Here is a 13,470-nt window from a genome sequence, read left to right as displayed (position 1 = left end):
GGTAAGGGAAGTTCGACAGTTCAGCTTCTGGCAACTTCCTACTACCTTTTGAGAAGTAGGGACCTCCCCTCCCCACGGCCTCCAACCATGGTCTTCACTGGCTGCGGTTGACCCTTTTTTGCTGACCTCCATTTAGAACTTCTTCTCTCCCTGGGGAGAGATTTTTTTCTCTCTATGTGCACATTTTTCTCCCCCTCACGCTTACCTAAGAAAATCCTAGTGCTAGGTAAACTGTGTCTACTATGGCTAGCTGTGCCCTTGGTCTCTGGCCAAAGCTGTTGGATCAGGTAGGATCATTTGTACTGGGTCAAACCTTGCTCTTATGATGCCTTGACAGGTCACTGACTCCTACCCTCCCAATGGGAATAGTCCATTATTCCATTTTTCCAGATTCTACTCTGGTGTGTCTTCTAGAGAATTTCAGATTTCTACACCTACTGCCGCTTTAGGGACCTATAAGCTTACACACTTCTGTAACGAAACTTGGCCTCAATTTTCTTAGATGGACAGATCTAAAGCAAAGCCTTTTTAATTACTGCCAGTGATTGGGTAAATGGAAGTTCCCTCAGGTAAATGGAGGTTCCCATGTTCAAGTCTCTTTGACCTAAACCTTCCACCTCTGTTCGCTCTCCCAAAAATTTTAAATACCCATAGCCTACTTTAACTTTATCTTCTGCATATATATATATATATATATATATATATATATATATATATGTTTCAGTAGCCTGCCAGACACAGATGTTTCCTATATCCACAGTGCCAAAGCAGCTACCACAAGTGTTCCAGTATGACCTCACAGACACCCATCAAGCTTTTCCTGTACATTCCCTCCCAGCCATGGATGTTCTTACTGACCCTGGACAGCATCAACACAGCCTGTTCTTCCTGGACTTGGCCAGCATTTCAGCCTTTTGACCTCCCGAAATCGCCCCCAGTGTCAGCAAGAAGTAGCCAGAAGATAATCTACACCTGTTATTCACTTATTACTAACAAAAGGCTGGAATGGTGTGCTTCAGGACCAGGACAAGTAGCTCCAGGTTCTCCCACCATTCTTTAGTCCCTACCTGCTGCCTTCTGTGGCTAGGAACTCTCTACTGACAACCCTCTACCCTGAACTTTCCAGGGCAGAGGCTTCCCCTCCTCCTCTTGACCATGTAATCAGGCCATTCTGTTGCTATTATTTCTTCTCTCTCTCTCTCTCTCTCTCTCTCTCTCTCTCTCTCTCTCTTGACCTCTTGCAAGACAACCGAGAGCTGCTGCCAATGAACCTAAATTTATATACTTTAACTTACCTTACATGAGAAGCAGCCCAAGTTCCTCATTTTTTAATTATAGAAAAAGGGAGGAATGTAAGTATTTAGGCACCTGCTTCTGGGTTGCCTAGCAACCTATGATGTCATCATGTGTCACTGGCCACACCTGGCAGGCATGGTTACTTTGCTCCTTAAAATGATCATCCCACTACTTTGTCTCACTCTTGGCCTCTCTTGCCTTCTTGCCCTCTCCCCTTTCTCTGTTGGGGCCCCCCTTCTCTCTTTCTCTCTCTCTCTCTCTACATCTCCATCTAATAAACCTCTTTAATATAAAATCTGCTGCACGCCTCATCATCGATTAATGGGTCCCCACATTTAACAAATAGTGTTGGGAATTCTGGATCTCAACATGTAGAAAAAAGAAACTGGATTTTTGTCATTCATACTACACAAAACTCAACTCTAAATGGATCAAGGATCTCAATATATGACCTGATACTGTGAAACTGCTAGAACAAAAATTAGGGAAAATGTTTCAACTTAGAGGTGTAATCAAGGACTTTCTGAATAAGACTCTCTGTTGTTAACAAAGACTAAAAATTGGCAAATTGTATGTCATGAAATTAAAAGAGTTCTTTACAGCAAAGGGAACTGTCAATCAAGTGAAGAAGCAACTCACAGAATGGGAGGAAATCTTTGCCACATAGCCATCCAACATTAGTAACTAAAATATACAAAGTATGGGGGGACCTAAAATTCATGAAAAGAAACAATCTAATTAGAAATCCGACTTTGCAGCCTGGCACGGTGGCACACACCTGTAATCCCAGCACTCAAGGAAGCAGAGGCAAGTAGATCTCTGTGAGTTCCAAGCCAGCCTGGTCTATAAAGCAAGTCCAGGACAGCTGAGGCTATATAGACAAAACTCTTTCTCAAACAAACAAACAAACAAACAAAAAAACAGGGCATAAAAGCAACCAAATCAATGTGACTTTTCAACAGGTGAAGATGTGTAGACAGAGAGGTATACCATGAGACACACTGTTTTCTTGTGTGCTTTTTATTTGGGGCAGAGGTTGCAAGGGTGAAGGGCAGGTATGAAGGGACAGGGTGATAGGCAGGACTGGCATGCATAATATATGAAACTCATAAAGAATAAAAAGATGGTCTAGGTTAAGCTACAGTTTTCAGCAGATTATTTGTTTCGAACACATTTTCAATTCATAATACTTTCAACTCAAGACAAGTTTTTCAGGGTGTAACCCTATGGCCAAAAAGTATCTGCATTGAAGGAGAAAAGGAAGAAGACAATGCAGCCAGTCCCTGATGAGACCTGATAGGCTACAGTCTCATGGAAGAGGAGGACCTCCTCTATCAGTGGACTAGAGAAGAAGCATGGGAGGAATAAAGGGAGGGAGGGTGGGATTGAGAGAGGATGAGGAAGGGTACAGCTGGGATACAAAGTGAATAAATTGTAATAAAGAAAAAAGAAAAAAATGCCAAAAAAGAGAAAGTTGGAAGATTGACGCTAGAGGGCATCAAGAATTCATATAAGTCTACAGTAACTAAGGCAGGGCTGGATTATAAAAAAATTGCTTAACTGGACTATACACCTAAATGTAAAACTGTAAAACATCTAAAGACAACAGGTAAAAACATAGATGAATTTGGGTATGGTGGTGGTATTTTAGACACAATACCAGGGCTATGATAGGCATAAGGAATATTTGATGAGCTGAACTTCATTAAAATTTAAAACTTCAATACTGCAAAAAATAGTGTCAAGAAAATGTGAAGACAAGACACTAACTTGAAGACAAGATAAAAACTGGAAAATAAATATATAATAAAAACCTATTATTAAAAACACACAATAGGATTAAACATCTTCCCTGGAGTCCTCCTTGTTGTTTAGCTTCTTTGGGTGTACAGATTTTAGTATGTTTTCCCTATATTATATGGCTAATATCCACTTGTAAGAAAATATATACCATGTGTATTTTTCTGCTTCTGGGTTACCTCACTCAGGATGGTCTTTTCTAGTTCTATCCATTTGCCTTCAAATTTCATGATTTTCTAGTTTTTTAATTGCTGAGTAGTATTCCATTGTGTAAAAGTACCACAATTTCTGTATCCATTCCTCAACTGAGGGATATCTGGGTTGTTTCCAGATTCTGACTATTACGAATAAAGCTGCTAGGAACATGGTTGAGCAAATGTCCTTGTTGTGTGGCTTAGCATCATTTGGATATATGCCTAAGAGTGCTATAGCTGTATCTTGAGGTAGCACTATTCCTAATTTTCTGAGAAAGCGCCAGATTGATTGCCAAAGTGGTTATATAGTTTATGTTCCCACCAGCAATGGAGGAGGGTTCCCCTTTCTCTACATCTTCTCCAGCATGTGTTCTCACTTGAGTTTTTCATCTTAGCCATTCTAATGGGTATAAAGTGAAATCTTTTTCACCTTAAGGTGAAAGTCATAAGGGTAAATGCATTTCCCTTATGACTAAGGATGTTGAGCATTTCTTTAAGTGTTTCTCTGCCATTCAATATTCCTCTGTTGAGAATTCTCTGTTTAGCTCTGTACCCCATTTTTAATTGGATTACTTGATGTGTTGATGTTTAACTTCTTGAGTTCTTTATATATTCTGGATATTAACCATCCTTTCCCAGTGTGTAGGCTGTCATTTTGTTCTGCTTACAGTGTCATTTGTTTTACAGAAGGTTTTCAGTTTCATGAGGTCTCATTTATTGATTGTTGATCTTAGAGCCTGTGCTGTTGGTGTTCTGTTCAGGAAGTTGTCTCCTGTGCAATGAGTTCAAGGCTCTTCCCCAATTTTTCTTCTATAGGAGAAGACAGGGAACAGAGCAGGAACCTACCACAAAGTGCCTCTGAAAGAATCTACCAAGCAGGGTATCAAAGCAGATGCTGAGACTCACAGTCAAACTTTGGGCAGAGAACAGGGAATCTTATGGAAGAAGGGGGAAATAGAAAGACCTGGAGGGAATGAAATCTCTACAAGGAGACCAATAAAGCTAAAAAAAAAAAAAAAAAAAAAAAAATCTGGACCCAGGGGTGCCTGCAGAGACAGATGTTCCAACCAAGGACCATGCATGGAGAGGACCTAGACCCCCTGCTCAGATGGAGCCCATAGGCAGCTCAGTCTCCAGTGGGCTCCCTAGTAAGGAGATCAGGGGCTGTCTCTAACATGGCTCTTTGATCACCTTCCCCTGGAAGGGCTTTCTTTCCAGGCCACAGAGGAAGACGATACAGCCAGTCCTGATGAGACCTGATAGGCTAGGGTCAGATAGTAGGAGAGGAGGACCTACTTTATCAGTGGACTAGGGGAGGGGCACAGAGGGAGAAGAGGGAGGGAGGTACCTACAACTGGGATACAAAGTGAATAAATTGTAATAAATAATTTTTTAAACACACACACACAATTGGGCTGAAGAGATAGATGGCTCAGTGGTTAAGAGCACTCCAGAAGTCTTGGGGTCATTTCCCAGCAACCACATGGTGGCTCATGACCATCTGTAATGGGATCTGATGCCCTCTTCTGGTGTGCATGAAGACACAGTACTCATATACATAAAATAAATCAATTTTTAAAAGCACACAATAACCATCTCTTAAAACTCAACAATGAAGGAGGACATAATGGTGCATCCCTGTAGTCCCAGCCCTCAGGAAGGCAGAGGCAGGCAGATCTCTGTGTTTGAGTCCAGCCTCATCTACAAAGTGAGTCCAGGACAGCCAAGGCAACAGAGAGAAACCCTGTCTTAAAAAAAACAAACAAACTCAACAGTGAAGATCAATGGTATGGCTTAGTGTACACACATATTTGCCACCAAGCCTAAATCCTTGTGTTAGAGCCCTAAGACCTACATGATGGGAAACAGAACAGACTCCTCCAAGTTGTTATCTGCCTTCCACACACATGCCATGGCATCCCTCCTCCACAACACACAAATAAGTAACTAAATGTAATTTAATTTCTGACTTAAGAATAAGAAAACAACCTACTTTTAATATAAGCAAAACACTTGAACACCTCACAGAAAATGTAGATATGTGGCAAAAACAAGTTCAACATCATATATTATTAGAAAATTACAATGACCAATATTTAGAGCAAATAATGACAAGGATAAAGACCACCTGAAACTCCTATGTGTTGCTAGAGGAAAGAAAAACAGTAACAACCCTTTTGAAGATACTCTGGCAATTTCTCAAAACCCAAATATGCTATTGTCACACAGGGCATCAGTTCTGCTTCCTAATATTTATTCAAATGCACCAAAAACTTATGTCTGCACATAAAGTTGCATATGTAAATATATATTACTGAGTGAAAAAAGATGATCTGAAAATGCTATGTATTACATAATTCTGACTATATGTCATTTTTGGTAAAGGCCAAACAGGATTAGTTTAAAAGATCAGGGGTTGTTAAGGTCTAGAGACAGATAAGGATGACTAAGCAAAGATTAGACCATTAGGGCAGTGAAAGTATTCTATATAGTCCTGCATTAGTAGATACGTGTCATATATTTGACAACACCTACACAATATAGGTATCAAGAGCAAACCCTAAAACTGTAGAGTTTCAGTGATATACCATTATACTGTGAAATGTTGATGGTTGATAAAGTGGTGAGAGGGGTTCCATATGACTTTATCAACTAGTTTCCATGTTAGTAGCTTCTGGATCTTACAGTAGGCATGTTCTTTTTCAGAACTGATCTTTTGTGATGCCTTCAAACAAGAATGGCCATGGTATCTAACTTAGAATTTTACAAGTTTCAATCCACAGGCCAGGCATGAATACTGTCATAAGACTAAGGGATATTGAACAATAACTTTGTGCTGATTTTTTTTTTACCTTGGGACAGTTACTAGATCTCATGGAATCTGCAGTGAGTTACCCCCTTCTCTCTACTAGACTGTAAAATAAGGCTGAACCATTCAATGCCTTTGACTTTGATGAGTCTGATGGAAATTTGCAGGACCAAATGCCTGGGCTCTGAGTGGAAGTACATACATGCTCTGTGAACTGAGCTTCTGGTTCTGTTCTTCCAGCAACCAACCAATACCTGCGATTCTCTTTTTACTTTAGAGTCAATCATTTTTATCTTCTCTGGCTATCATTTAACATCCTTCCGCTATGGTTAGAATACGAGGTTTGCAATGTCTCCCTATTAGGAGATGATCTCTGCTTTCCTCACCCTCTTTTTTTGCAAAACCCTTCCCATATACATGTCTTAGATTTTGACATTAGACAGTGGCTCCTACTTGCCTCCTCATACTCAAATTCTCCTTCCCAGAGTTAAGTTGTTCTTGAATGTCCAAGCAGTCTATTTCTTCACTGTGTTAACTTTTACTTTCACCTAGCTTTGGACCTCCCTAGTTTCTTTTATTCTCATTATCCAAAACTGGGGATCTGACCCTTCAGCTAAGGTTATTATAGAACTCTATTCCTCAGCCATTCCAATGAGCACTTGTCCTACTCCCCACATTCCCACAAGATAATCTAATCTTTCTATAAAACATACATTGGTCTTGATTTGACCAACATTAGTGATTATAATGCTCTAAATAATTCTTCCCTGGAAGTGCAAATATTTATCAGAATGCTAAAGACTGTCAGAAGATGAAGTTCATTTGAGCACTAACATCATCAAGCCTCCAAAAAGGTCAAGGAGAAAAGTGAGAATGGGTAGGAAGATTGCAGTGCAAAGCTTGAACCAGAGTCAACAGGCAGAAATGTCCAAACTGTTCTCAGTCTTTACATCAGTTAGTAGACATTCTATTCATGGGTGGGACCATGGAGGCATGGTAGGTCCATCCATTCTGTGGATAGCAGCCATGATGGCTATATAAATGTAGAGCACACTGTAGGCGCACTGAATCCTCTCAATACAGAGGAGAGCTTTTGTTTATTCTTCTCTCATACAATACATCCCACTGGCAGTTACCTCTCCTGACACTCCTCCTAGTCCCTCCCCCCTCCCTTCTACCATATTCACTCCTCTGTTTCAGAGAAGACCTCCTGGAGACATCAACTAAATACAGCAGAACAAGTTACAATAAAATTATACACAACCCCTCATACCAAGGCTGGGTGAGGCAACCCAGTAAGAGGGAAAGGGTCCCAAGAGCAGATGAAAGAGTCAGAGACACACCCACTCCCACTGTGAGGAGTCCCACAAAAACACCAAGCTAACAACCATAACATATATACAGAGGACCTAGTGCAGACCCATGCACAATCAATGATTGTTGGTTCAAGTCTCTGTGAATGCCTATGATCATTGCTTAGTTGATTCTGTGAGCCCTTTTCTCCTGGTGTCCTCAATCCCTTTGGCTCCTACAGTTCTTTCCTCCCTTCTTCTTCAGGGTTCCAGAGTGACCCAATGGAGATCTCTCATTTGGGCTCTCTGTCTTCCTAATGTTTGATTGTGGGTCTCTGCATCTACTTCTATCAGCTGTCAGAGGAAGCCTCTTGTCCTGTTTATCATATTGAAAACTGAAGCTGAAAGAAATGGAGTGCCTTGTGGAGGTCCTGTTATGTCCGAATCTTAAGGTCCCCAAAGACCACCAGGAGCCGTACCACGTATGCAAGAACAAAGAGCTTTATTCGGGCTTAAGCTTGGTCTTTCCACTGTTGCCAACACAGTGGATCAGAGAGGAAAGCACCAAGCAGCTGCATGGTAGGGTTTTTATTGGGGTTCGAGGAAAGACCAGAAATTTCTGGCTCAGCAGTTACACAGTTGGGTGACATTCAGCATGAGAAAGCTTGTTACAAAGTGATCAGTAACTAACATAACTAACATTGAGCGAGCTATCTCTAGCCTCAGGAATGTTAGGTATTTTCTGTGCCTTGAAATGTTCTACTACAAGGTCAGTGGGCTGCTCAGCACAAACACCCCATCCTCAGATAAGATACTTTCCCATTCTTGTGGTTATCCTCAGACTGCTCCTTGGGTAGAGAATCTTATGACCTTGTTTTTAGACTTGGTGACCCATGGGCTAGTTCCTGGTGACCTTGAGGTGGGGTCACTAGTTCCTGGTGACTTTTGGGTGACCTTGTTTAGGCTTAGTTCCTGGTGACCTTCGGGAGTGTCAAGGCTGGTTCTCTCAGTCTATAGCGAATTACGGCTTTCCTAGAAACATGGGTTGTATGCCTTGGGTTAGTCCCTGCTCTATTTTCAGCCTCAGTTACCATTCCAGCAAAGATAAATGGATTTAAGCTCTGAACTCTGTGTCCTTCTCTGGACAAGGAAGACCCTGTGATTGACAACTTAGCTCTTTAAGACAGAGACCATTCTGCTTTTATTATCTATCTATCTATCTATCTATCTATCTATCTATCTATCTATCTATCTATCTATCTATCTATCTATCTATCTATCGGTTTGTTTTGTTGTTGTTGTTGTTGTTTTGGGTTTTTGTTTGTTTGTTTTAGAGACAGAGTTTCTCTGTGTAGCCTTGGCTGTCCTGGGCTCATTTTGTAGACCAGGCTGGCCTCACAGAGATTTGCTTGCCTCTGCCTTCCTGAGTGCTAGGATTACAGGCTTGCGCCACCGTTCCATTCTGCTTTTCAAATCCCTTGCCAAAGGCTCAAACCTGGCCACAGTCTGGGCCAGGGAGGTGGAGAAAGTACTTAGAGAGGAATGTGATAGGATGGAAAGATGTTCTGAACTGCCCTAACTGCACTGAGAAGGCAATCTAGGTTTAGAAAATATTTACCAAGTGATAAGATTCTCCCAAGCATTAAACTGTTTAACCATGGTTCATCATGGTCCAACACGATCCCCATGGTCCACCAATAATTTCACATTTAATATCTCCTTCAGGCTTTAATATTAACCTTGACACCGAGAGTCATTCCAGGGTTTGAGGCCCCATTCCACCCAGGCTTCTGTAAATATCACTCCCTACAGTAAAGCTGCCTCTCTAGTTAATATTCAAGTTAAGAAAGAAATCAACTAGCATCACCCCTATATCCTCCCAGGAGCCCACCCTGTTGCAGGTCCCCAGCTTGCCCCAGAGATGCCCTCCCTCCTCAGTTTCCCTTTTCTCTCCCAGCCTTCTCCCCTCCCACCCACCATCCCCCCACATCTGAATCCCACCCTTTTCCCCTCCGTACACCCTCTCCCTACAGTTTTCTCTCTTCGTCCACTTCCCATGTCTATTCTATTTCCCCTTTTGAGAGAGATTCAAGCATCTTTCCTCGTGCCCTTCTTTTTACTTAGTTTCTTTGACTCTGTGAATTGTAGTATGGTTATCCTGTACTATATGGTTAATATCTGTTTATAAGTGAGTACATAACATGTTTGTCTTTCTGGGTCTGGGTTACCTCACTCAGAATGACACTTTCTAATTCCATCGATTTGCTTGAAAATTTCATGATTTCCTTCTTTTTAATAGCTGAGTAGTATTACATTAAGTAAATGTACCACAATTTATTTATCCATTATTTTGTTGAGGGACATTTGGGTGGTTTCCAGTTTATGGCTATTATGAATAAAGCTGCTATGAACGTAGCTGAGAAAATGTCCTTGTTGAATGGTGGAACATCTTTTGGGTATATGCCCAGGAGTGGTATAGCTGGGTCTTGAGGTAGAACTATTCCCAATTTTCTGAGAGAGCGCCAGATTGATTTCCAAAGTGGTTGTATAGGTTTGCACTCCCACCAGCAGTGAAGGAGGATTCCCCTTGCTCCACATCCTTGCCTGCATGTGCTGACACTTGAGTCTTTTATCTTAGCCATTCTGATGGGTGTAAATGGAATCTCAGAGCAGTTTTGATTTTCATTTCCCTGATGACTAAAGACATTGAGCATTTCTTTAAGTGCTTCTCTGCCATTCGATATTCCTCTGTTGAGAATTCTCTGTTTAGCTCTGTACCCTATTTTTAATTGGATTATTTGGTTTGTTGATGTTTAATTTCTTGAGTTCTTTATACATTTTGGATATTAGCCCTCTGTCAGATGTAGGGTTGGCGAAGATCTTTTCCCAATCTGTAGGCTGCTATTTTTTTCTATTGACAGTGTGCTCTGCATTGAAGATTTCAGTTTCTTGAGGTCCCATTTATTAATTGGGTATTTTTGTTTGGTTGGTTTGGTTTTTGTTTTATTTTGTTTTGTTGTTTGTTTTTTGTTTGGTTTCGTTTTTCTAGACAGGGCTTCTCTGTATAGCTTTGGTTGCCCTGGACCTACTTTGTAGACCAGGCTGGCCTCACATTAATCTGCCTGCCTCTGCCTACCTGAGTGCTGGGATCAAAGGTGTTCACTACCACAACTGGATTTTGTTTATTAATTGTTGAGCTTAGTGCCTGGTTGGTGGTGTTCTGTTCAGGAAGTTGTCTCTTCTGCCAATGAGTTCAAGACTACTCCCAACTTTCATTTCTATTAGATTTTGTATATCTGTTTTTGTTTGAGAGAAGAGTTAAGACAGGGTTTTTCTGTGTAGCCTTGGTTGTCCTGGACTCACTTTGTAGACCAGACTGGCCTCAAACTCACAGTAATCTATGTGCCTCTGCCTCCCTGAGTGCTGGGATTAGTGTATTAATGTTAAGGTCTTTGATCTACTTGGACTTGAATTTTTTTGCAGCATAATAAATATGGATCTATCTGAATTCTTCTATATGCAAACATCCAGTTAGACAAGCACCATTTGTTTAAGATGCTTTCTTTTTTTCCATTGTATGCTTTTGGCTTCTTTGTCAAAAAAATCAAGTGACTTAGGGGAGATGGCAACTGAAGTAGCCACCTCTTAACCAGGCAAGACTTCTGGTGGAGGGAGGGAGACACGAACCCACCCACAAAAACTTCAACCCAAAATGTACCCTGCCTACAAGATGTACAGGGATAAAGATAGAGCAGAGGCTGGCACAACCAAAGACCCACCCTATCTGAAAGCGTCAGCCCCTGACACTATTAAGGACACTCTGATATGCTTGCAGACAGCAACATGACTGTCCTCTGAGAGGCTCCAACCAGCAGCATATTAAAACAGATGCTCAGAAGCACAGCATTAGGCAGAGCTTGAGGAGTCTTATAGAAGAGTGGAAGGAAGGATAGAAGGTTCTGGTCAAGGACACCACAAAAAGACCTAAAGAGTAAACTAACTTGGACTCGTGGAGACTCACCAACCAAAGATCATGCATAGGCTGGACCTAGACCCCTACACATATGTAGCAAATGAGCAGCTTGGTCTTCATGTGGGTTCCCTAGCGAATAGAGCATGGACTCTGACATGGACTCTGTTTTCCTGCTATTGGATCACTTTCCCCTAACTGGGCTGCCTTGTCTAGCCTTAGTGGGAGAGAATGTGCTTAGTCCTGAGGGGACTTGATGTGCCCAGGGTGGGTTTGTATGGGGTGGGGGGAAGGCTCCTCCTTTCTGAGGAGAAGAAAATGACGAGAGTGGGAAGGTGGGACCAGGAGGAGAGGAGGGAGGGGGCTGTGATTAGGATAGAAAATGAATATATAAATAAATTGAATTAAAACTTTTTAAAGAAAGAAACCAAAAGTTTCTTTTAAATAAATTTGATTCTTCGTCTTTCCATTTTCCAAAACATACACGTGCACACACACACAGCCTCTGGAGAATTGTGAGGCGGAATACTGGCAAGCACGGGGCAGTGTTCTTACCACTTACTCTCTGCAGTTGGGTCACTGAGTAGCCATGCTTTCCAATTCACCACTCCAATGTCCTTTCACTATCCAAAGCTTGTCTACTGATTCAGCACAGGAATATTTTTCAAAACTGCCGAGTAATTCTACTGGATACAAACCCATCAGTCCATGTTCCCTCCCAGTGCTCAAATCCCCAAAAAAGTCAGATAAGACTTCAAACAACTCGGAAGCAGATCAAACACTGACAGCCCTTTAGGGACAGGAGTCTCTAATGGGACCCAAACAAAAGGGAGATAACTTTCTAAGAGAAGGATTGCTCCAGGAGGCTTTAGGGAGGGGTTGGCTATTGGAGCTGAGTCCTGTGAAATAGAGAGAAACTGAAGGGTTTTTTTTTTTTTTCTTTCCACAACTTGAAGATTGTGGAGATCATTCAGGCACAGAAGAGTAGATATGTAACAATAATACCTTTTTAGTGAAGAGATTGCTAATCTGATAGTCAACAGACCTGTTTTTCAATTGTAGTTCTGTCCTTCAGTCCCTTAAAATCTTGCCCACTAGAGCCCTCTGGCTCTTCATATGTAACACTAGATTCATTGGCTTATATTCTCTTCTTTCCCTCTCTCTCCTCTTTCTCCTTCCCTCCCGAACCTCTCCACCCCTTCTTTCTTTCGTTCTTTCTTTCTTTCCTTCTTTCATTTTTTTTTCTTCAGGAGGGGGGAGAGGATCTCACTCTGTAGCCCAGGGTGGCCTGAACTCATTACACATTTAGGCGGGTCTTAAATTTGTGGCAATCATCTACCTCAGCCTTCCAAAGGCTGGGATTACAGGAATGAGCCACTATGCCCTGTTATTGGACTTATAAAGGCCCTCCATGTCCCTCTGCCCTAACATATTATCACAAATATCACATGGAGTAGTTTGTCTCAGGAAATAAGTAATGGAATGATGCATGGCCTCAGTCTTTCCATCTCTAAAATAAGGGTAATAAGTCATTTGTAGAGCTAGTGTGAAGATTAAGAAAAATGTGCGAAGTACCGATAGGTATGTTAACGAATGACCTTAGCTCTTCTCCCAGCACAATGCTTTCCATTAACTTTCTGCTCCTCAATTACTTCTTTATTTGTACTCAGAAACAACTTTAAAATATATATAAGATTTATCTCCACTGCCAGTCACAAAATTGCAGGAAACCTTTAATTGATCTTCTTAATTCTATTTTGCCTGCTTACAGTGTTTGGTAATTTGCTTGTTTACTTGTTTTTTAGTTTTGAGGCAGGTTCTCAGGTAGTCCAGATTGTCCATGAACTTGCTAGTCACTGAAAACTGATCCTCCTCCCTCTACCTGCCAGATTCTGGGGTTGCTTATAAATGTGTCTTCCATGCCAAATTTAAGGTCTATTTTAAATTCAGTGGCCTAAGCAATTCATCATAGGTTCATCTACTCAAAGTCCTGCAATGTCTCTGCCTCATTTAGAGAAAAATCTAATCTTTACAAAGTCTTACTCCCGCCCCCAACATTCAGACTTCATCTACTCTTTAACTACAAAACCTTTCTCCAACAGAAAACAA

Source organism: Meriones unguiculatus, chromosome X (assembly GCF_030254825.1).
Source record: "Meriones unguiculatus strain TT.TT164.6M chromosome X, Bangor_MerUng_6.1, whole genome shotgun sequence".
Lineage (NCBI taxonomy): Eukaryota > Metazoa > Chordata > Mammalia > Rodentia > Muridae > Meriones > Meriones unguiculatus.
This window is presented reverse-complemented; position numbering follows the sequence as displayed.